Genomic DNA, 21,037 nt, shown 5'->3' with positions numbered 1-21,037 from the left:
ATGGAACCTCGGCCCCTTGCATTGGCAGAGTGAAGTCCTGCACCAGACCACCAGGGAGGACCCAGAAAATGTACACAACCTTAAGGGACTCAGAAATTTGAGTCGAGGAGGGAGACTGTTGGATTCAGTCTGCCCATGTTGGCATATTCCGAGGGTCACTTTCTTCACCAGACACTAGTATCATGCCTCACTACACCTGTGTCTACAGGGTGTTTCAGCATTCACAGAGCATGTTCACACACCATCCCATGTAAAGGTCCCATTGGGACTCTTCCAGAGCCTTCCTTTTAGGAAGTTTATATTTAGCAGACCAGCCCAAGCTTCCAGCCATGTATCATCTTTGTATTAACAATACTTCACATAAATGGTTCTCAACCCCGAGTATGCATGGTAGTCAGCCAGAAGGCTCGTTGAAACACAGTTTGCTGGTTCGCACCCCGAGTTGCCAAGTCAGCAGGTCTGGGACTGGGCCTGAGAATTTGCATTAAAGGTCCCAGGTTGTCAGTTTGCTGGGGCTGCTGTAACAAAATACCATTTCTGCTTAAGCAGCAGAAATGGATTTTCTGAGTCCTGGAGGTACAGGCAGGGCTGGTTTCCTCTGAGGCCTCTCTCTTTGGCTTGTGTATGTCTGCCTTCTTGCTGCCTTTCCACCTGCCCGTTCCTCTGTGCATCTTTACCCTTTGCTGTCTCTTCACCTCTTATAAGGACACTAGTCCTACTGGGTTAGGGCCCACCCTAATGGCCTCTATTGAATTCAGTTATCTCTTTAAAGAGCTTTCCAGGTGGCTCAGCGGTAACAGTTTGCCTGCCAGTGCAGGGGATGTGGGTTTGATCCCTGGATTGGGAAGATCCCCTGGAGGAGGAAATGGCAACCACTCCAGTATTCTTGCCTATAAAATCCCATGGACAGAAGAGCCTGGCGGGCTGCAGTCCATGGGGTCACAAAGAGTCAGACCCAACTGAGCTCTCACACACAGTCCTCTTTAAAGACTGTCTCCAAACAGGGGTACATTCTGAGGTACTGGAGGTTGGGACTTCCACATATGAATATTGGGGGTGGGCACAATTCAGCCCATTCCACCAGGTGACGCTGATGGTCTGAGGACCACACTTTGAGAACCACATCTTTATACTGTGAGGAAAGGACTGTAATCTAACATCTTTCACCAATTCATAGCTAGTCTTTTTTTTTCCAATTGGAGGAAAATTACTTTACAGTGTTGTGCCAGAGCTAGTCTTAATTATAGAAGCCTGAATCAAGTCCGTCATCTGCTGCCAGGCAACTCCCAGGTCTACCTCCAGCCCCCACTCCCCTCACCTCTCTTTGATCTCCCAAAAGTATCAATTAGGTCAGAGAAAGGCTGATTCTAGGAAACCATGGCCATGGCTACAGGCTCTGAGCTGTATCTTGCGTTCTCATTTAGCTGTCTATTTTTAATTTGGACAGTTAAAAAAGGCAAGTATAATTAGTTGAAGTACCAAATTTAGGGACTTTTTGAAAAAAGTCTTTAAAACTTTACTACGTTTCATCTTAAAAAGGAAGGGAGGCTGGTTTCCCTTAAATTAAAACATCTTTTGTGGTGTTTACAATTTCTTTCAGACACAAGAACCCAAATGGAAGGAGGAACAGCTGGTCTATTTTACTGAGTGGAGGAGATGCAGAGGAGTGGAAACCCAGAGAAAAAGGTAAATTTAAAGGCATCCAGAGAGTGTGGCAATGGCGCCCCACTCCAGTACCCTTGCCTGGAAAATCCCATGGATGGAGGAGCCTGGTGGGCTGCAGTCCATGGGGTCGCTAAGAGTCAGGCATGACTGAGCGACTTTTCTTTCACTTTTCACTTTCATGCATTGGAGAAGGAAATGGCAACCCACTCCAGTGTTCTTGCCTGGAGAATCCCAGGGACGGCGGAGCCTGGTGGGCTGCCGTCTATGGGGTCACACAGAGTCGGACACGACTAAAGTGACTTAGCAGCAGCAGAGTGTGTGGACCGGGAGAACCTGTCATTAACTGTCTGCTTGGACCCACTAGCGTCCTGGTGGCACTGCCATCATCCTGTTTTCTTTTTTTAAATATTTATTTGGCTGTGCTGGGTGTTAGCTGGGGCACGTGGGATATTTGATCTTCATGGCAACATGGGGGATCCTTAACTGCGGTTTGTAGGATCTTTTCATTATAGCATGCGAGCTCTTAGTTTCGGCATGTGGGATCTAGTTCCCTGAACAGGGATTGAACCTGGTCCGTCTGCATTGAGAGCACGGAGTCTCAGCCAGTCGACCACCAGGGCAGCTCCTCTGTTGAATTTTGGAATTGTGGGGAAGGAGAGGAAAATCCAGTGATCTGATTTGCTGTGATTCTATTCTCTTTCCTTCATTACAGAAATTCCTAAACTCTCACCTAAAAGGCTAGTCATGGAGGAATCCGCAAAGAAACCACATCCATAGCAGAAAAGAGGCCCGAGTTTATACTGGCTACCACTCTTTGAGCCACCATTAATCCTTGCACTCTAGGACACAGGTATTGTTAGTATTCCCAACTTATGGATGAGAAAACTGAGGCACAGGGAGAACAGGTAACTTACTTAAGATCAGGGAGCTAGGAGCTGGGGCTCGAATCCATGTAGCCCATGCTCTGAGCCCCTGCACTGTGCAGGCTCCCAGGAAGTTACCATCTCCAGGGAAGCTGCTGGAGCCATGAGTCTCTGTGCTGGCAGCTCACAGGGGAGACTTCAATACCACTGAAGCTTGGGGGCTCCACCCTAGAGATCTGATGCTATTGCTTTGGGTGTGGCCAGTTCCCTGGGGATTCAAAAGCTGCCCAGGTGGGGGTCACTGTCTTAGAGGCTCCAGTGTTGGCAGCTGTTAACTAAAGCACAGAGTGGACTTGAGCGATGATCTGTGTGTGATCTTGGGCAAGTTTCACCTTCCTAGTCTTCAGATTTGAAATTGGGGGCTTTCCATCCAGTAGGGCCAGAGATCAAAGGTCAAGAAAGCCATAATGCCGATGTCTTTGGCTATATCCTTAGCGAACTGCTTAGTGAACTGCTAGGAGTTCTATAAAGCTTAAAAACCTTTATGTTTAGAAAAGAAAGAAGAAAAAGCCTTTGAGCCTTTAAAGAAAGAATCTAGTCTGAACCTGTTGCCAAACTTAAAGGGTTTAGGAAAGCAGTGATTTCACATTAATGGACATTAACATTGCCTGAGAAGTTTAATTATAGCTGATTTACAATGTTGTATTAATCAGGCTTCCCTGGTGGCTCAGATGGTAAAGAAATCTGCCTGCAATGCGGGATACCTGGGTTCCGTCCCTGGGTTGGGAAGATCCCCTGCAGGAGGGCATGGCAACCCACTCCAGTATTCTTGCCTGGAGAATCCCCAGGCAAGAGAAGCCAGGCAGGCTACAGTCCATAGGGTCACAAAGAGTTGGACATGACTGAGCGACTAAGCACAGCACATATGGCAAAGTGATTCATTATACATATATACATTCTTTTAAAATATTCTTTTCCATTATGATTTATCATAGGATATTAAATATAGTTCTCTGTGCTAGACAGGGGGACCGTGTTCTTTACTCATTCTGTATATAAAAGTTTGCATCTGTTAACCCCAATCTCCCACTCCATCCCTCCTTTAGCCCCCTCCGCCTTGGCAACCATGTCTGTTCTCTGTGTCCATTGTTTCTGTTTCATAGATAGGTTCATTTGTTTCATATTTTAGATTCCACATATAAGTGATATCAGATAGTATTTGTCTTTCTCTTTGTGACTTCACTTGGTATGATAATTTCCAGTTGTGTCCATGGTGCTGCAAATGGCATTATTTTGTTCTCTTCTATGACTAAGTAGTACTCCATAGACAGCATATTAAAAAGCAGAGACATTACTTTGCCAACAGAGGTCTGTCTAGTCAAAGCTATGGTTTTTCCAGTAGTCATGTATGGATGTGAGAGTTGGACTATAAAGAAAGCTGAGTGCCAAAGAATTGATGCTTTTGAACTGTGATGTTGGAGAAGACTCTTGAGAGTGCCTTGAATTGCAAGGAGATCCAACCAGTCAATCCTAAAGGAAATCAGTCCTGAATATTCATTGGAAGGGCTGATGCTGAAACTCCAATACTCTGGCCACCGGATGAGAAAAACTGACTCACTGGAAAAGACCCTGATGCTGGGAAAGATTGAAGGCAGGAGGAGAAGGGGATGACTAGAGGGTGAGATGGTAGGATGGTATCACCGACTCAATGGACAGGAGCTTCCAGGAGTTGGTGATGGGGCAGGGAAGCCTGGCGTGCTGCAGTCCATGGGGTCACAAGGAGTCGGACACGACTGAGCAACTGAGCTGAATATTCCACTACGTACACCACTTTATCCATTCAGCTGTTGATGGACATTAGGGTGTTTCCATGTCCTAGCTGTTGTGAATAGTGCTGCTCTGAACATAAAGGTTCATGTATCTTTTTGAATTATAGTTTTCTCTGGGTATATGCCCAGGAGTGGGACTGCAAGATCATATGGTAGTTCTATTTTTAGTTTTCTGAGCAACCTCCATACTGTTTTCCACAGTGGCTGTATCAAACTTACATTTCCATCAACGGTGTAGGAGGGTTCCCTTTTCCTCACACCCTCTCCAGCATTTGTTAATTGTAGACTTTTTAATGATGGCCTTTCTGACTGGTGTGAGGTGGTACCTAATTGTAGTTTTTATTTGCTTTTCTCTTATAATTAGCAGTGTTGAGCATCTTTTCATGTGCCTATTGGCCATCTGTATTTTTTCTTTGGAGAAATCTCTATTTAGGTCTTCTTCCCATTTTTGGATTGGTTTTCTGTGGTTGAATTGTATGAGCTGTTTGTATATTTTTGGAAATTAAGCACTTGTCAGTTGTATCATTTGCAAATATTTTCTTCCATTCTGTATGTTGTTTTTTGTTTATGGTTTCCTTTGCTTTGAAAAAAGATTGTAAGTTTGTTTAGGTCCCATTTGTTTATTTTTGCTTTTATTTCTTTTGCCTTGGGAGACTGACCTAAGAAAACATTGGTACAATTTATGTCAGAGAATGTTTTGCCTATGTTCTCTTCTGGAGTTTTATGGTGTCATGTCTTATGTTTAAGTCTTTAAGTCAGTTTGAGTTTATTTTTGTGTATGGTAAGAGTGTGCGTTCTAACTTCTCTGATTTACATGCGGCTGACTTTCCCCACACCACTTGCTAAAGAGACTGTCTTTTTCCCATTGTCTACTCTTGCCTCAGGAAATTGGTTTCTTAGGATTTCAACCTGTCACCTGTTTAATTACAAGGACTGAATTGCTACAGGAGCTCACCCGACCTTTCCAAAGCAAAAAGAAGGAAAACATGCAATGGATGGGAGGGCTTTTGAGCCCTGGAAAGGGGGAGGCGGGGGTGCAGGCGACCCTGGGTGATAGAGGGCCTCTGGATGCAGCCTCCCAGCTGGGCTCAGCTGAGCCACATGTGAGCTAAGGTGCTGAGCTGCATTTTAACCTCGGGCACTTGGAGGGCAGAAACAAGCAAGCAGTTTGGTTTTTTTTTTTCCCCCTAGGCTAGTGGTTAAGGTACGTCTCTTCTATGCTGGGTTTAAATTTGGTGACCTGGATTAGGGTCAGTGCCTACTCAAATACCCTTCCAAGCCAGCAGGGAGTCCCTGGCCCACTGAAGGTGTGGGAGATACCACTTAAATCTTGGTCATGTAGTCATGAGGGAATGGGGACCTAGCCTTTTCAATTCTCAAGAAAATCAGAAAGCCCAATTTTATGCATAATCTGCATTCTCAAATGTTAACTATCACTTATTTTTAAAAAACCCCACTTTTTAAATGGTGTTTAAAAGGTTTTTTAACTTGTTTGGGCTGGGTTTGCCTGAGGGCCAGCAGTCGGCGCCCTCACCCAGGCTTTTGAGGACAGTGAGGCTCGTAAGGAAGAGCCCTCTCTGAAAGGGCTGTTCTGAGCTGGGCCCACCACAGTTGCCTCGCGTTCAGCTGCCCTGCTCAGCTCAGGAGCTGTAGGCAGGTGGGGGTGGGGGCAAAAAACCTCAGCTGGAATGGGCCAGACTGCACAAGTTCCAGAATGCAATTAGGAAAGCTCAGGATCAGTGGTTATTAAGAGACACCCCTGGAACCTCAGCGCTCCCCACCTTACTCTTTGTAACACCTCCTTCTAACGTTCTGATCACTGTCCATTTTGTGTGTCTCTCCCTTCTAGAATGTAAACTCCAGGAGGGCAGGTACTTCTCACTTTTTGTTCTTTCTTGTATCCTCGGTCCCTGGCACATGGTAGACACTCAGAGTTCTGTTGAAGGAGTGAACAGATGCATGCATGAATGAATGACTTGGGGTGACAGGGATTTTAAAGGCCACAAGTGGCTGCTGAGGCTGCATGGGCCTCCTGGTACCTCAACCTGCAGCCCGGCCCATCTTCCCACGGAGGATTTCTGACAAAGATCCTGCAGCTGCAACACAAGAGCTTAGAATCAGCCCTGAGGCCAAGAGACCGGCAGCTGGGGTGCTTGGCGCTGGGTGGAAATGGGCTCAGGGTGCCTGCAGTGGACTTTGATGCGGCGGGGGCGGGGAGAGAGTCTGGCACTTTCCACCTGAATGGTGAGGCCAGGAAGCAGGAGGTGCGGCAGAATTACTCAAGAGGGTGCCAGTGCCAAGGGGCCCCTTTCAGCCTGACCAGATGTGGCTGGAGGGGGTTTATTTCCATCTCACATCAGCTGTTCAGGCTTCCGGAGGCCTGGGCAGGGTGCGGGAGGGGCAGAGAGTTGAGGATGCGGCTCTTGCCAAGCTGGACGGGCATCCGATGAATGGGGGCCCAGAACTGGGACAATGGTGGGGAAGGGATGTGGCTCCCACGCTGCTCAGGGCAGGGGGGGCAGCCCTGGGTTTCCTGGGAAAGCAACAGTCAGAGGGCAGGAAGAATGTGCACCTGCTTACTGGCACTTTGGGACCCTCGGAAATCACTGTGGGCTGGAAGGGGCGGGCTCCACTGCGCAGCCTCAAAGGGCTCACGCCACCCCCCAGCCAACAGTGACTTCTGGGGGCTGACAGCACCCCATCCAGATAAGGGCTCCCAGAGGGCGACACTCTTCTGAGGCAGAGGGTAGCAACTCCTGCCCCCAGCTTCTCCTTCTCGTCTCTCCCTCCTTGGGACGAACTGGCTTCATCAGTTCTCTTTCTAGACTCACCAGGATGTTCTACTATGCATATTTTGCCCGGATCACTTGAGCCCCTCAGGTCTGAGTTATCCCATCTGTAAAATGGGGGCAACAATAGTATCTCCTTCTCGAGACTGTTTAGAGAATTCAGTGAGAACCTACCAGGAAAGCACTTAGCACTGTGCACACAGCAGGCACTCAGTAAACAGTATCTGTATCATTTTAAATATTACAGAGGTGGCTGGCAGTACTGCGAGCATATCACCCTGCCCTCCTCAGCCTGATGGTGCTTCTCAATCAGCAGTGTATGTCAGAAGCACAGTGCATCTTTGGTGCAATGTGGATTCCTAGACACCTCCAGAAGAAACTCGGACTCAGTGGGTCTGGTTGCCTGCTCTGGATGGCTGCCCCAGGGTGCTTCTGCCATGTCAGTTCCAAGGTTGGTGGTCCTGTGTTCCATTTGAAAACTGCTGACCAGACATTATTTTTACATGAACAGGATTTGCAGTGAACATCCAACACATTTTTCATCTGGCTTGGGGCGATTCAATATCTCACTGACATTGGTGACGGATGGAAAAAATTGGAGGCAACTTGGATTGGCAGCTGTTAAGCAAACTGGAGATCTGAAGAGCAATTTTCTAGCTATAGAGAGATTAGCTATTAATATGCATTAACAGACTGTATAGTATGCATGGAATTTCAGAGTCAGTGAACTGTGGATTGAGAGACAAGCATGTTTCAACAGTATCCCATTTCCCTATTGTTCAAAGGGTACATTCTTGGGTTTTCACGTCTGCATGTTGTGTGTTTCCTGGTGAGGGCAAGGCTAGTCTTTCACTAGGAGGAGAGGCAGAGGCAGCTCTGAGGGGGGCCCCAAAGGAGCCATTTCCACCACCTTCACCCAGGCTCTTGTGTGTCAAGCTCCTCCATCCTGATCATAGAGCATCACGAATGATGTAGGTTCAACTGACTTCCCAAGGCTTTTAGGATAGGACCTAGGTATCTTTTGTCAAGTGCTCAATACCCAATACGTGCAGGACTTAGAAAAGAATAATTAGGAGGAGAAGGGGATGACAGAGGATGAGATGGTTGGATGGCATCACTGACTCAATGGACATGAGTTTGGGTGGACTCCGGGAGTTGGTGATGGACAGGGAGGCCTGGCGTGCTGCGGTTCATGGGGTCACAAAGAGTCAGACATGACTGAGCAACTGAACTGAACAACACATGAATGCCTTTCCCCTCCCTCAAGGATGGTCCATTTGGGATGCTAATGAAAGTGCCACAGAAAGACCATTTACCAGTTGCTTATGGAGAAACTTAAGAACATGGGCTTTTTCTGGGGACATACCCATAACACAGCTGTACATGATATCATGGACTTCAACCAGGGGCTCACAGATGAATAAGATCCTCAAGTTAGTGGCATTAAGTGTGGGCATGGCCGCCTTTCTGTAGATCTTCAGAGTACTTTCCCATCCCTAGACCTTGGATGGAGAAGGGAATGGCACTCTCGTATTCTTGCCTGGAGAATCCCACGGACAGAGGAGTCTGGTGGGCTACAGTCCATAGCGTCACAAAGAGCCGGATATGACTGAGGGACTAAACAACAGAGCCCTTGAAACACAGCTTCAGAGTCAGAGAATATTTGTAATCACCTGAGATCACATGCTGATTTTCAGATAGAAAAACGGAGGCCCAAAGATGCTAATCCCTCCACTCACTCCCAGGAAGTGGGGAAGCTGGGGCTGGAACCTGAATCTGCTGCCCCTTTGTGCGGCTGGACTGTACAGCGAAGAGAGGAAGTTTCTCATCCCATCCTCCCAGCAGTGCACGCACGGCCCAGGGATGGATCCAGGAACAGAGTGAAGGGACAGCCAGCCCAAGTGCCATCTCCATGGGGCTAAAACATCTCTGCGAGGTTAGAAAACAATCCTGCTTCCACCAACTTAGGAAGTCTTTTGGTAACACATGTAGAGTCATGGTTGGTGGAATTCCTAAAGCTGAACAGGAGCCAGTGACCTATTTTACTATACATTATAGGGACCATGGGGCTTCCCAAGTGGCTCAGCAGTAAAGAATCTGCCTACAATGCAGAATACTTGCAGGAGACATGTGTTCAATTCTTAGGTCAGGAAGATTCCCTGGAGTAGGAAATGGCATCTCACTCCAGTATTCTTGTCTGGAAAATCCCATGGACAGAGGAGCCTGGCAGTCTACAGTCCATGGGGTCGCAAAGAGCCGGACACCACTGAGTGACTAAACAATGAATAGGGCCCATGGCATAGATTCCCCTGGGCTGGCTTGATTGAAGAACCCATTGAAGAAAACTGAAGTAAGAACTAGGAAAGGTCTGATGATTTTTTTTTTTTTTTTAAGAACTGTGACTGCTGTTTGCAGATAACATGATTTTACACAAATAAAATCGTAACAATGCAACTAGAAAACTACCAAATTCATTGATGAGTTCTAGTAAAGTTTCAGGATACAAAATTATCACACAGAAATCTCTTGCATTTCTATCCATTAACAACAAAAAAATCAGAAAGAGAAATTAAGGAAACAATCCCATTTACTCTCACATCAAAAAGAAAATACCCAGGCATAAACCTACCTCGGGAAGCAAAAGACTTGTATTCTGAAAACTATAAGACACTGATGGAAGAAACTGAAGAGGACACAAACATGGAAAGATACACCATGTTCTCGGATTGGAAGAATCATTATCATCAAAACGACTGTACCATCCAAGGCAACCTACAGATTCAATCAACTTAATCCCTGTTAAATAACCAATGGCATTTTTTTCACAGAACTAGAACAAAAAGTTTTACAATTTGTATAGAAACACAGAAGGCTCCAAATAGCCAAAGAAATTCTGAGGAAGAAAAACTGGACAGCTGCATGTAAAAGAATGAAACTAAAACAGACTCTAACATCATACACAAAAGTAAACTTGAAATGGATTAAAGACCTAAATGTAAGACCGGATACTATAAAACTCTTCAAGGAAAACATAGGCAGTAATATCTTTTTGAATTCACCTCCTAGAGTAATGAAAATAAATACAAAAATAAACAAATGGGACCTAATTAAACTTAAAAGCTTTTGCACTGCAAACTATAAACAAAATATAAAGACAACCTACAGAACGAGAGAAAATATTTGCAGTCTATATCACAGATGAGGGATTAATCTCTATATAAACAGCTCATATAGCTCAATAAAAAAAAAAAAAAACACCCAATCAAAAAATGAGAAGACCTAAGTAGACATTTCTCCAAGACATACAGATGTCCAAAAAGCACATGAAAAGATGCTGATCATCACTAAGTATTAGAGAAAGGCAAATCAAAACTACAATGAGGTATCACCTCACACCCGTCAGAATGGTCCTCATCAAAAAGTTGACAACTAACAAGTGCTGGAGAGGGTGTGGAGAAAAGGGAACCCTCCTACCCTGTTAGTGGGAATGTGAGGTGGTACAGCCACTGTGGAGGACTGTATGGAGGTTCCTTAAAAACTAAAAGTAGAAATACCATATGATCTAGCAATCCCACTCCTGCGCATGTATCAGGAGAAAACCATAATCTGAACAGATATACGCACCCTAAAGTTAACTACAGCACAGTTTATAATGCAACCTAAATATCCATTGACAGATGGATGGATAAAGAAGAATGTGGTACATATATACAATGGAAGTTGTTTGCAGCAACATGGGTGAAACTAGAGATGATCATACTAAGTGAAGTAAGTCAAAGACAAAAATCACGTATCAATTATATGTGGAATCTAAAAAGATACAAATGAACTTATTTACAAAACAGAAAAAGACTCACAGACTTTGTAAACAAATTTATGGTTACCAAAGGGGAAAGGTGGGGGGTGGAGATAAATTAGGAGTTTGCACTTAACAGATACACATTGCTATATGTAAAATAGATAATCAACAAGGACCTACTGCATAGCACAGTATTCAATATTCTATAATTAAAAATATGGGGAAAGAATCTGAGTAAGAATGTATATATATGTATACATATAATTGAATCACTTTGCTGTATACCTGAAAATACAACCTTGTAAATCAACCATACCCTAATATCAAATAAAAATTAAAAAAAATTAAGAATGCATAAAACTAAAAAAAAAGAACAAAAAGAACAGTGACTGGGCCAGTGGAATAAGAAAATAAGTAACTCAATTTCAGGACAGAATTTTTACAGAAAATCAGTGTCTCCCTGATCCCATAAAATGAATACTCAACAAATATTGAGAGTATTTGGTTTCTTACCCTGCCTAGGACGCCTAGGATGCTGCTCAGCCAGCCTGACACAGAGGTCGGAGGTCAGACTCTGAAGTCAGGCAGACACATCTGGACCTGAATCCAGGCAATGCCCCTGAAGAACCACGTGATCCAGGATTGTCATTTCCACCCTCCCAGCCTCGGTTTCTGTATCTGTAAAGTGGAAGCTGATATCAACACATACTTTACAGGCTGTCATGAGGTTTGTTGGGGTAAAATCTGCAAAGAACTAAGCATATCACCTGGCCCATAGCTGCTCTTAATGTACATGCAAGTATTATCCAGAGTTAAAAATTCTTTCCCATGGAGTGGGGGGGAAAAGAGGCCTTATTTTCTAGCTGTTTCCATCAAGAAGCAGAACACAGACACTGCAGCTAGACAGCCGGGAGTTAAAATTTGGCTCCACCACTTACTGGCTCAGAGAAGGCAATGGCACCCCACTCCGGTACTCTTGCCTGGAAAATCGCATGGATGGAAGAGCCTGGTAGCTGCAGTCCATGGGGTCGCGAAGAGTCGGACACGACTGAGCGACTTCACTTTCCCTTTTCACTTTCATGCATTGGAGAAGGCAATGGCACCCCACTCCAGTGTTCTTGCCTGGAGAATCCCAGGGACGGGGGAGCCTGGTGGGCTGCCATCTATGGGGTCACACAGAGTCGGACACGACTGAAGCGACTTAGCAGCAGCAACTTACTGGCTATGGAGACTGGGCAAGTTACTTGACATGTGGCTCAATATTTTCACCTGTAAAATGGGGCTGAGACCACCACTGACCATCTAAGGTTTGATGTACTGGTGATAATAGCTCGCTGTATGCCCAAAACACTAGGGGTGCACAGCGGACTGTCCTGGAGGCATCACTTGTCTTCTGTTAAGACCAGTGGGATAATGAAGAGATGAGGAAGTTCCCCACATGACTTTCCCCCTAAACTTCTGCCATAAAGTGCTGACAAGGAGGGAGAGTGGCTGATGTCATTTGTCCTTTCACTTCCCCTGTCTCTCGGGTGGAGGCCAAACAGTGGTGAGTCCAGAGAGAAGTGGGAGAGAAAGCTTGAGCTGCATACGCCTGCACTCCTGAGTGGGTGGGGGAGGCGCTGATTCCTGACCTCTGGCAGGCACAGCACACCGTGGTACCAGAGCCTCTCAGCTGACCTAGCCCATCACCTGGAGGTCCCACTTTATCCCTCAGAGGGCTTCAGATAGGTCAGCTCGCCTCTCCCCCACTGCCCGGCAGGTCACCGACCTCCCGGCCGTGTTCTCCAAGCCCACGAGGGACACCTAACACCTGGCAGATGCTTCATACTCCACCTCAATCCCTCAGCTGGCACAGGCTAAGCAACCAAGGCTCAGACACTGGCAGGTGGCCACTTCAGAGCCAGATAAGGTTTGTCTTCAGGGAGAAATCTCGCAGTCTAATGATGGACACAGAAGAGCAAAGGAAAACATGGTAATGCAATGTGGCAGCTGAAAAGCGCTCACCCAGGGGTTAGATTCCCAGACCTAGCACCTACTAGCTTAGAAGCATGGGGCTCTCTTAACCTCTCTGAGCCTTTATTTTCCCAACTATAAAATGGGCAAAGCAATAGCCCCTCTCTCAAAGGTAATGGAAAAGAGCAGCTGAGAAGAATGACATATGCCCTGACATATGACTCAATGCTTGAGAGCTCACTGCCTCACAAGGTCAGCGTGAGGATGGAGGAGGACAGGATAGCACAGGCAATGCCCTTTCTTTGGGAGGAAATGATTTCCCCGAGAAAGGAGTGTTCCTGGGAAGCTGGAGAGAGAAGTTGTGAGCTGGGCTAAAAGGACACGTGAACCGGAACAGGGGTGGGAACTGGAAGCACAGAGACTCAGCAGGAGCAGGGAGCAGGGCTGTCCCTGCACAGGCCGTGAGCCCCCAGTGACAGGGCCAGGGTGATCTGCCCAGGCTAAATGAGCCTACGGAGCCCAGGGGAGGCTAGGCACCCCGCCCCCCGGCCTTCCAGAAAGGAAACTTCACAGACATAATTACACTGGTGGAGAGAGGCAGCCTTCTGGGAATCTTTTTTTATACACTAAGTGGCATTCTCTGGGCCAAAGCAACCGAGGTTCAGAAAAGCAAGTGGGATCAGGGCCTGGGGGGACTGATTTTCATGAATGAATCTCCTTCCTGTGGTGACTGAAGCCTCCAGGGGAGGCCCTTGAGCACCAGGGACCAAAAACCTGATGACAGCCAGGGACAGGCCACCACAGCCTCCCCAGGGGACAGGGCCTTGGTACTGCCCTCCCCCAGGCCTCAGCTTTCACTTCCCCCTACTCTGCGCACTCTCCAGGCCGGGCCCAGGGTGCAAAACCACCTGCGAGGAGGATTCTTCCTCCCCTATTTCTGTTTTCTTTTGAAAAACCATAAAAACTACAGTGACTTAAGAGAGACAGGAATACCTCCACTCTGTGTCTCCTGGACTGCCCCAAGGAAGGCGCTGGGCAAAGGTTCCGGATGAGGTCTGGAGTGAAACAGAATGAGCTAGACAATTCTAGGTCAACTGACCATTTGTTAACAAGTCCATGACCCCAAACAGAAAGCTACAAATTCACCTGCAGGCTCAGGTGGAAAAGGAAGAAAACCAGATGTTGCATTTACTGAGGTCAACATTTAGTGCGTACTTGTCATGGGGTAGGAGAGGAGCTGGGTCCAGTCGGGGGATCAGGTATGTGGACAGGGGTAGACCAGGAACACCATGGATAGGGATGCAGGCTCTGTGTGGTGATGGACCCTTGCCTGGGACCCAGAGTACTGAGACATAAATGGAAATGTGGGGATTCCTGCCTCTTTACGACCATGGGAACCTCTGCATCCATTAACGAGGTCATGGATTACCAGAACCAGACTGACAGCAGGAGGCCCGTTTGTCAAATATGGAGTCACCACTGATAACAAAGGCAGACTGAGACCACTATGCTGGGGCTCTACCTCATTTTACCTCTGATTCTGATAACCCTGTGAGATGCAAACTAACAGCTCTGTTTGATAGATAAGGAAACTGAGGCTCAGAAAGTTAAGCAATTTTCCAAGGTTGTCTGTCTTTGCTTTTTTGACACAAAAAAGCCCTCTCCACTGTGACCTGGACCTTTGTGTCTGGAGCATGGTCTGCTCTGTGGAAAATGTGCCCAGGTGCCACAGGGATAGAGTGGCAGTCCCTAACCAGTAATGGGATGGGAAGGCTAGGCACCTGCCATGTGCCAGGTATCCTGCTAAGTACTGGACAGCCACCATCTCACTGAGTCCCCAGGACAACCTAGAAGTGTCATCCCCACTTTCCTGACTAGTACACTTAGGCTCGGGGTGCTCCAACACTTAACTTATCTCAAGGCCCACACTTTGTGATTCAACCCTGGTGGCCCAGTTCTGGAGCAGGGTCTTCAGCCTTGAGCTAGTCACCCCCATGCTGACCTGTGGCTGGTTCACTTTATTTATGACCCTAAGCCATTCCCATCAGGAAGAGCCTGAAGCACACAGGCTAATCCACAGCCCAGATCTACCTTGGAGGGGCAGGCAAGACTTCTGGGTGCATGGAAAACACCAGGGCAATAATTAATGAACCAAGCTCTAAGGAAGGAAGCACTGATGAAATTCTCTTCCTGAAGTTACTAAGCAGTTTCAACCATTCTCATAATTTATCCTCTAGTCAGCATGTTCAATAAAGACCCTCTATAACTGGTGTGAGAAATCAGATTTTCTTCCCAAGGACAATACCAGTTTCAGTTCTGGAGGCCACAGGGTGTGGTTTGTGCCGTGTTCCCTGAAGCCACATTTTGTTTCAATCAAGTGGGGCAATCCAGAAGCCTCGCACAGCACAGGGTCGGCCGCCTTTCTCCTTGGAGTTCGTAAACGAGATTTTCAGGGTGGTTTACACACGACTTCTAGCATATCTACAGCTCTGTTCGGGGAGCTAAGGGAGACCCCGGCTTCCACGAGCAGTCACGTGAGGAGCGGATCAGAGCAGAGCCAGTCTCTACAAAGCGTGCCCCCGCGGCCAGCTCAGGGCGAGGGGTCACGGCCATGGCGCCGGGGTCTCGCGCAGGCGCACAGCCGTCCATGCGGCTTCCAGGGACGCCCTCGATGTGGGGGCCCAGCCCCCTGCCAACCCCGCTGCGGCTCCGGTTTCTGCTACAGAACAGTCTGGGTTCTTTTCGAACAGGCCAGAATCCAGAAGGGTGGGGCATTTTCTCCAAGTTTTATAGGAACGTCTAACCAGAAACATCTGGAAATACAAGGGGCTAAGCTGGACGCCTTCAGGGCGCAGCTCCGGCTCTGCCAGGCCCGGCCTTCACTGAGCAAACTTGCGAGTCTCCGGCCTCTTTCCCAGCATCCTCCTTTGCAAGATGGCTTCCCTCCTGCCTGCCTCGCTTCCTCTTGCCTGTCCTCCATCATTCACCCCTCTAACTTCCTCCTTCCTCTGATCTCATCTCAGGGTGGCTGAAATTCCTGTTCCTTCCACATGGAAAGCTCCTTCCATGCAGGCTTTCAGGGCCACCTGGGTGGCCATGTTGTAGGGAGGCCTTTGGAGAGGGTGGGATTCATGGGAAGCAAGAAGCATGTTCTCACCTGCCCATTGGTCATTGCCCCTGGAACGTCCTGCAGGAACCTCCACCTCCAAATATCTGAAGGTGAGTTGTCACCCGCCTCTTCCATGTCTTCGCCTCTGGGAACAGCACTGTGGTGTGCCCAGGGTCTGCCAGACTCCAGGACATCCACTGCCCACAGCCCAGCCTAGTTTCCATTTCTGTAAAATGGGCCTGGGTTTGAGAGGTAAATGGACACCATCCATTCCCTACCTACATAGGGCCTGGAATTACTGGCTCCTCAGGAGGGACCTGTCTCCTGGGCAGAGCGGACCCGACACCAGATCCTGAGATGAGCTGACCTGGTTCTAGTTTGGGAGATTGGGTTTTCCTCCAGCGGTTAAGTATTTCCAACTGCTTTGAAACTAAAAAAGTTAATAAAAATAACAGAAAAGGCAGGTCCACTTCTATAAACAGGTGTGAAGTCATTGGTCCCTCTCCAAGCTGGGTCTGAACAAGCATGCCCTAGGCTCCTCCTGGCAGCAGCACTAGTCAGGTGCCACTGTGCAATCAGGCCCTCCCAGCCCTCCACTCCCTTTGTCTTGCGAGCTGCTGGTGCGTGCCCTGGAAGCCCTGCTGCGTTTTTTGGAGGAGCTGGGCCCAGCCAGGGCTGCAGAAACAGCTGGAGAGGTGGGGATGGGCCTGAGCCTGCATCCCGGGCAGCCCCACGAACACTTACCGAGGCCTTCACCTCACTAGGGGTGGCCCTGGAGAGCAGACATCGCAGCATCTCCAGCTCAGATCACCTCCAGCTGGCTTTTCAAAGAAATCCTGTCCCCATTCCACCACCAAGCCCACCTTTCCTAACTTCAAGTCTCAAATGCAGAGTTCCTCCTCTCAGAGCCAGTGGAGATAAGAGCCAATCTCTCAGGGTTTGAGTCACAACTTTGTCACTTGGCTAGCTGTGTGACTGTGGGCAAGTTACTTTACCTCTCTCAGCCTAATTTCCTCATCTGTTATGTGGGAATAGCAGTCGATTGAACCAACCTCACAGAATAGGTAAAGCACTCAGAAGGATGCCTGAAGCCCAGCATGTGCTAAAGCATTAGCTGCTGTTACTGCCACGTGACCCAGGCTCGGGGTGCAGGAGGGGCACCTTTTGAATTTGAAGGTGCCCCCACAGCAGGCAGGGCCGTTTCTTGACATCCACAGTCCGTGTTACTCCCTCCCACAGAGGCCTTATGGACATCCCCCTTTTTCTCTTTCTTCTGTTCCACTCGGCAATCTTGAATCAATTTGGAGATTGTTTCCCTGTGTGATCTGGACAGCTTACATCAAGCAAAAATCAAAGTCTGGCCTTGTGCCCTCTATACTTATGTGCAAGATACTTCTCACCTACATCACCTAGTTAAAGAGCCTGAGGTCAGCACAGCATTGTGGAAGGGGCACACACTTTAGAGTCGAGGGGCGGGTTGGCAGGGGGTGGGGGAAATCCCAGTCTGGGCCTCCTCAGTTTCCCCACCTCTCATGGGGCTGGTAACATCTGCCACACAAGAGTACACAGAGAGGATTAAACAAGATGGTACATGTCAAGTTCAGAGTACAGGGCTAATACCTTTTCTAATGTGTCTGGAAATAAGGGCTTTAAAAATGCTTAACAAATACTTAATTCTAGAAAGAAAATCAGCTTCCAATTCTTCATGTCCCTGCAAAATAAATCACCATTTGTTTTGCCATCTGGTCTTGTAAGTGAGTAGCAAGTGGGGATGGAGGAAGCCAAAGAGACGCTAGAGACAGAGGGTATTTATTGATAGATGACGTCAACTGCCCGGATTCAGCAAATGCCCCAGGGACGCCGCAACACTGATAACGAAGGGGTCAGGATTGATCCCAACGCTTTGACTTGAGGGGCAGTGGAACCAGGTGATTTCAGCCGGTGAAACAGCAAGAGGTGTTTTATTATCTGGTAACGCGGGTGACAGATATTCTTGCCCAGCCCCCATCCTGGTATCTCTCCCATCCCTGACCCCTTGGAGGGTGGATTTGGAGAAGGGAAAAGAGATGAGGGGAAGAAGGTTGATTTCAAATGAGAAAGATGAAAAAGTAAGCAAAAGTCCAGTGATTTGGTTATCAGGCCACATACAGATGCCCCTGGGGTTAAAACAGCTGTGAAAGCATGCTGTAGTCTAGATCTCCTGCTAGGACCCAGTCCAAGGGTGGAAGGTCTTTAAGGATCATCTTTCCACGGTTTGCAAGTGTGCAGGAAAAGCCCTGCTGGCTTCCAGCATGTGGGCCAATACAGAGCATGTTATGAGCACAGCCTGGATCGTGCCAGGAAGTCACTGACCCCGGGAGGCCTTACATAGCATGGACATGACCCAACACTCCCTGACCCGATACAGGAGGTGCCATCAGAACAGAACTTCTGGCCACCAGCGGTTCCATTATCTCCTTGGAGGAAAGGAGCAGAGCTGGGGAGCTGGCTCTATTCTCTCCTGCCCTAGGCCAGAGTCAAATGGGGACAGATCTGCCATCACCAAACAGTCCAGCAAAGGCTGGAGTCATGGCCTGGCTGCCAGACCCCGGGGGCAGGCTCCACAGCCGTCTCCCCAACAGAACCCTCCATGGGCAGGCTTCACTCTAAACTATTTGGTGAATGAACACTCATGGGGGAAAGCCACTGTTTCATTTAAAACCACATTCTGGAATCATTACTGGGCGCAGACATCACCGTGGGGAAAGGTAGGGAGTGAATCAATGTTTGGGAACCTTTTCTTAGGGCTAGAAACCTGGTGTATTTCCTCTGTCCCTTCTTCAACCCTGAGAGGAGGGTAAGCTCATCTCTGATTGACAGACAAAGAACACTGAGAGAGTCCAGTTCTGGCCCAAGTCTCGGGGCTGGCAGGGAGGGGGTGCAGGGGTTCATACCAGCTTGCTCACTCTTCTATAATAAAATGGGCCTTCTGAGTGATAATTTGAACCCCCATGTACTGGACAGGAGGTACCAGATTCCTCCCTTCTCCGCATTCCCCCCAAACAAAACTTGGAAAAGCCTCTCTTTAAGGTCTGTCTTTTCAACACTTCCAACCCAAGCAGGGCTCCCCCTCTAAAGTCGAAGTGTAAAAGAGCACCACTGGCCCACACACCCTGAGAAAATAATGAAATCTCTTTGGCACACTCCTTTTGGCTTTGGTTTGCTTATAGATTGGACTTCCTGTTTGGTTTGCTGGCAGTGGGGAGTAACTGTTTGGGCTGTACTTGTCTTTAAGGCCAAGGTCGGCCGAGTCTGAGTGATAGGTATGTCCACCCTCCACTTCTCCAAAGCCCATGCAAGCAGCAAACCAACCCTCCAAAGAAGGTTCTGGTTAGTTTGTGCTCTTTGGCTTGGAATGCTAGAGGAGACAGTCAGAGTCACAGTACGAACAGCAATGAAGGGGTTGGAGGGAGAGGCAGCAAAGACTGGCCCCAGGAAGACAGCTTGTAAACGGAGAGCAGAGGGCCATACACAGAAGGATGCTGAACAGCTGCTGTGGGTCAGAGAGAAGATGCTCAACCCTGCACCAGCACTGACATTGGGGCTGCCAAGGTGCTTCTGCAAGGCTGACCATCCCACACCTGGGACAGGGTGCCTGCAGGCTGGGCCTCTGATGGAAGCTGTAACCCTGGAGCCAGGAGAGTCTTTCCAGGGAACTGTTGCACCCTCTGTCTGATCCAAGGTGGCCTTGGATTCAACTGGTGGCCTCCAGTGAGACAGAAAACAAGCGATCAAGAGGCTCTCCTGTCCTGGGACTTCCCTGGTGTCCAGCAGTTGAGAATTCACTTTGCTATGCAGGGGACGCTGGTTCGATCCCTGATCAGGGCACTAAGATCCCACATGCTTTGGAGCAACTAAGCCCAAGTGCCCCAACTACTGAGCCCTCACACTCTGGAACCTGTGTGTCACAACAGATCTGCACAATGCAACAAAGATCCTGCATGCTGCAACTAAAATCCAGTGCAGCCTCCCCCCCAAAAGAGGCCCTCCTATCCCATTTCTTTGCAAGCAGAGCAGACAACAAGTGAGGATGTCACACCCAAGGTGGGTTTTTCACAGCTCTTCCCTCTGCTTGGGATACATGCCCCCTTCAACACACACCATTCTGCCCTGACCTGTTTCAAGGCCCAACCCAAGGGTCTCCTCCTCTGGACCAATTGATGAGGCAGCTGCTCCACGCTTTGTGCTACCTGTGTCCTGACACTACATCACACCATGTCACAGGAAGTTGTCTCACACCTGTTCAGGCCCCAGACCACGAGCTCCTCATGCTTCTAGTGTGTGTATGTGCTCAATCATGTCATGCTTCTAGCCCCTCCTCCATACCTAGTGACGGAGAAGGCAATGGCACACCACTCCAGTACTCTTGCCTAGAAAACCCCATGGACGGAGGAGCCTGGTAGGCTGCGGTCCATGGGGTTGCTAAGAGTTAGACATGACTGAGTGACTTCACTTTCACTTCTCACTTTCATGCACTGGAGAAGGAAATGGCAACCCACTCCAGTGTTCTTGCCTGGAGAATCTCAGGGACGGGGGAGCCTTATGGGCTGCCGTCTATGGGGTTGCACAGAGTCGGACACGACTAAAGTGATTTAGCAGCAGCAGCAGCAGCCATACCTAGTGTGGTAGCTATTCCATAAATGGTTATTGGACGAACAGCTGATAACTGTTATCAGCAGCTAATAGGATGAAACAGTTGGATGGCACCAACTCAACAGACATGAGTTTGAGCAAACTCTGGGAGACAGTGAAAGACAGTGAAGCCGGGCATGCTGCAGTCCATGGGGTCGCAAAGAGTTGGACACGACTGAGCGACTAAACAACAACAGTCCTGGAGCCCTCCCTATGTGCCAAGCCCTGTGACAAGGCTTCTGTGAGGTTATCTCAGTGAAAATCCTCATGACAACCCTCTGTGACAAGAGGCCACATGGACAGAGAGGTTAAGGAGCTGGTCTCAGGTCACAAAATGAGTAAGCGAGTAGCAGAGACAG

At 48.2% G+C, this 21,037-nt stretch overlaps 1 protein-coding gene and 1 long non-coding RNA gene across 12 annotated transcripts in view; one reads left to right on the top strand and one right to left on the bottom strand.

The window, feature by feature from the left end:
• Nucleotides 1–11,653, top strand: part of LOC147372357 (uncharacterized) — a 61,955-nt gene extending 50,302 nt beyond the window's left edge. The window contains exons 2-3 of the long non-coding RNA XR_015164019.1: nucleotides 1,601–1,686; nucleotides 11,468–11,653. This is a non-coding gene — a long non-coding RNA (uncharacterized LOC147372357). The remainder of the gene's footprint in view (nucleotides 1–1,600; nucleotides 1,687–11,467) is intronic.
• Nucleotides 1–21,037, bottom strand: part of CHST11 (carbohydrate sulfotransferase 11) — a 266,145-nt gene that overhangs the window by 9,536 nt on the left and 235,572 nt on the right. The window lies entirely within an intron of this gene.

The sequence above is a fragment of the Bos grunniens genome, chromosome 5, assembly GCF_055505025.1.
Source record: "Bos grunniens cultivar Pamir isolate PY7600 chromosome 5, Bosgru_T2T1.0, whole genome shotgun sequence".
Taxonomy (NCBI): domain Eukaryota; kingdom Metazoa; phylum Chordata; class Mammalia; order Artiodactyla; family Bovidae; genus Bos; species Bos grunniens.
Note: the sequence above shows the minus strand (reverse complement) of the source record. Positions and strands in the feature narration are given on the sequence as shown.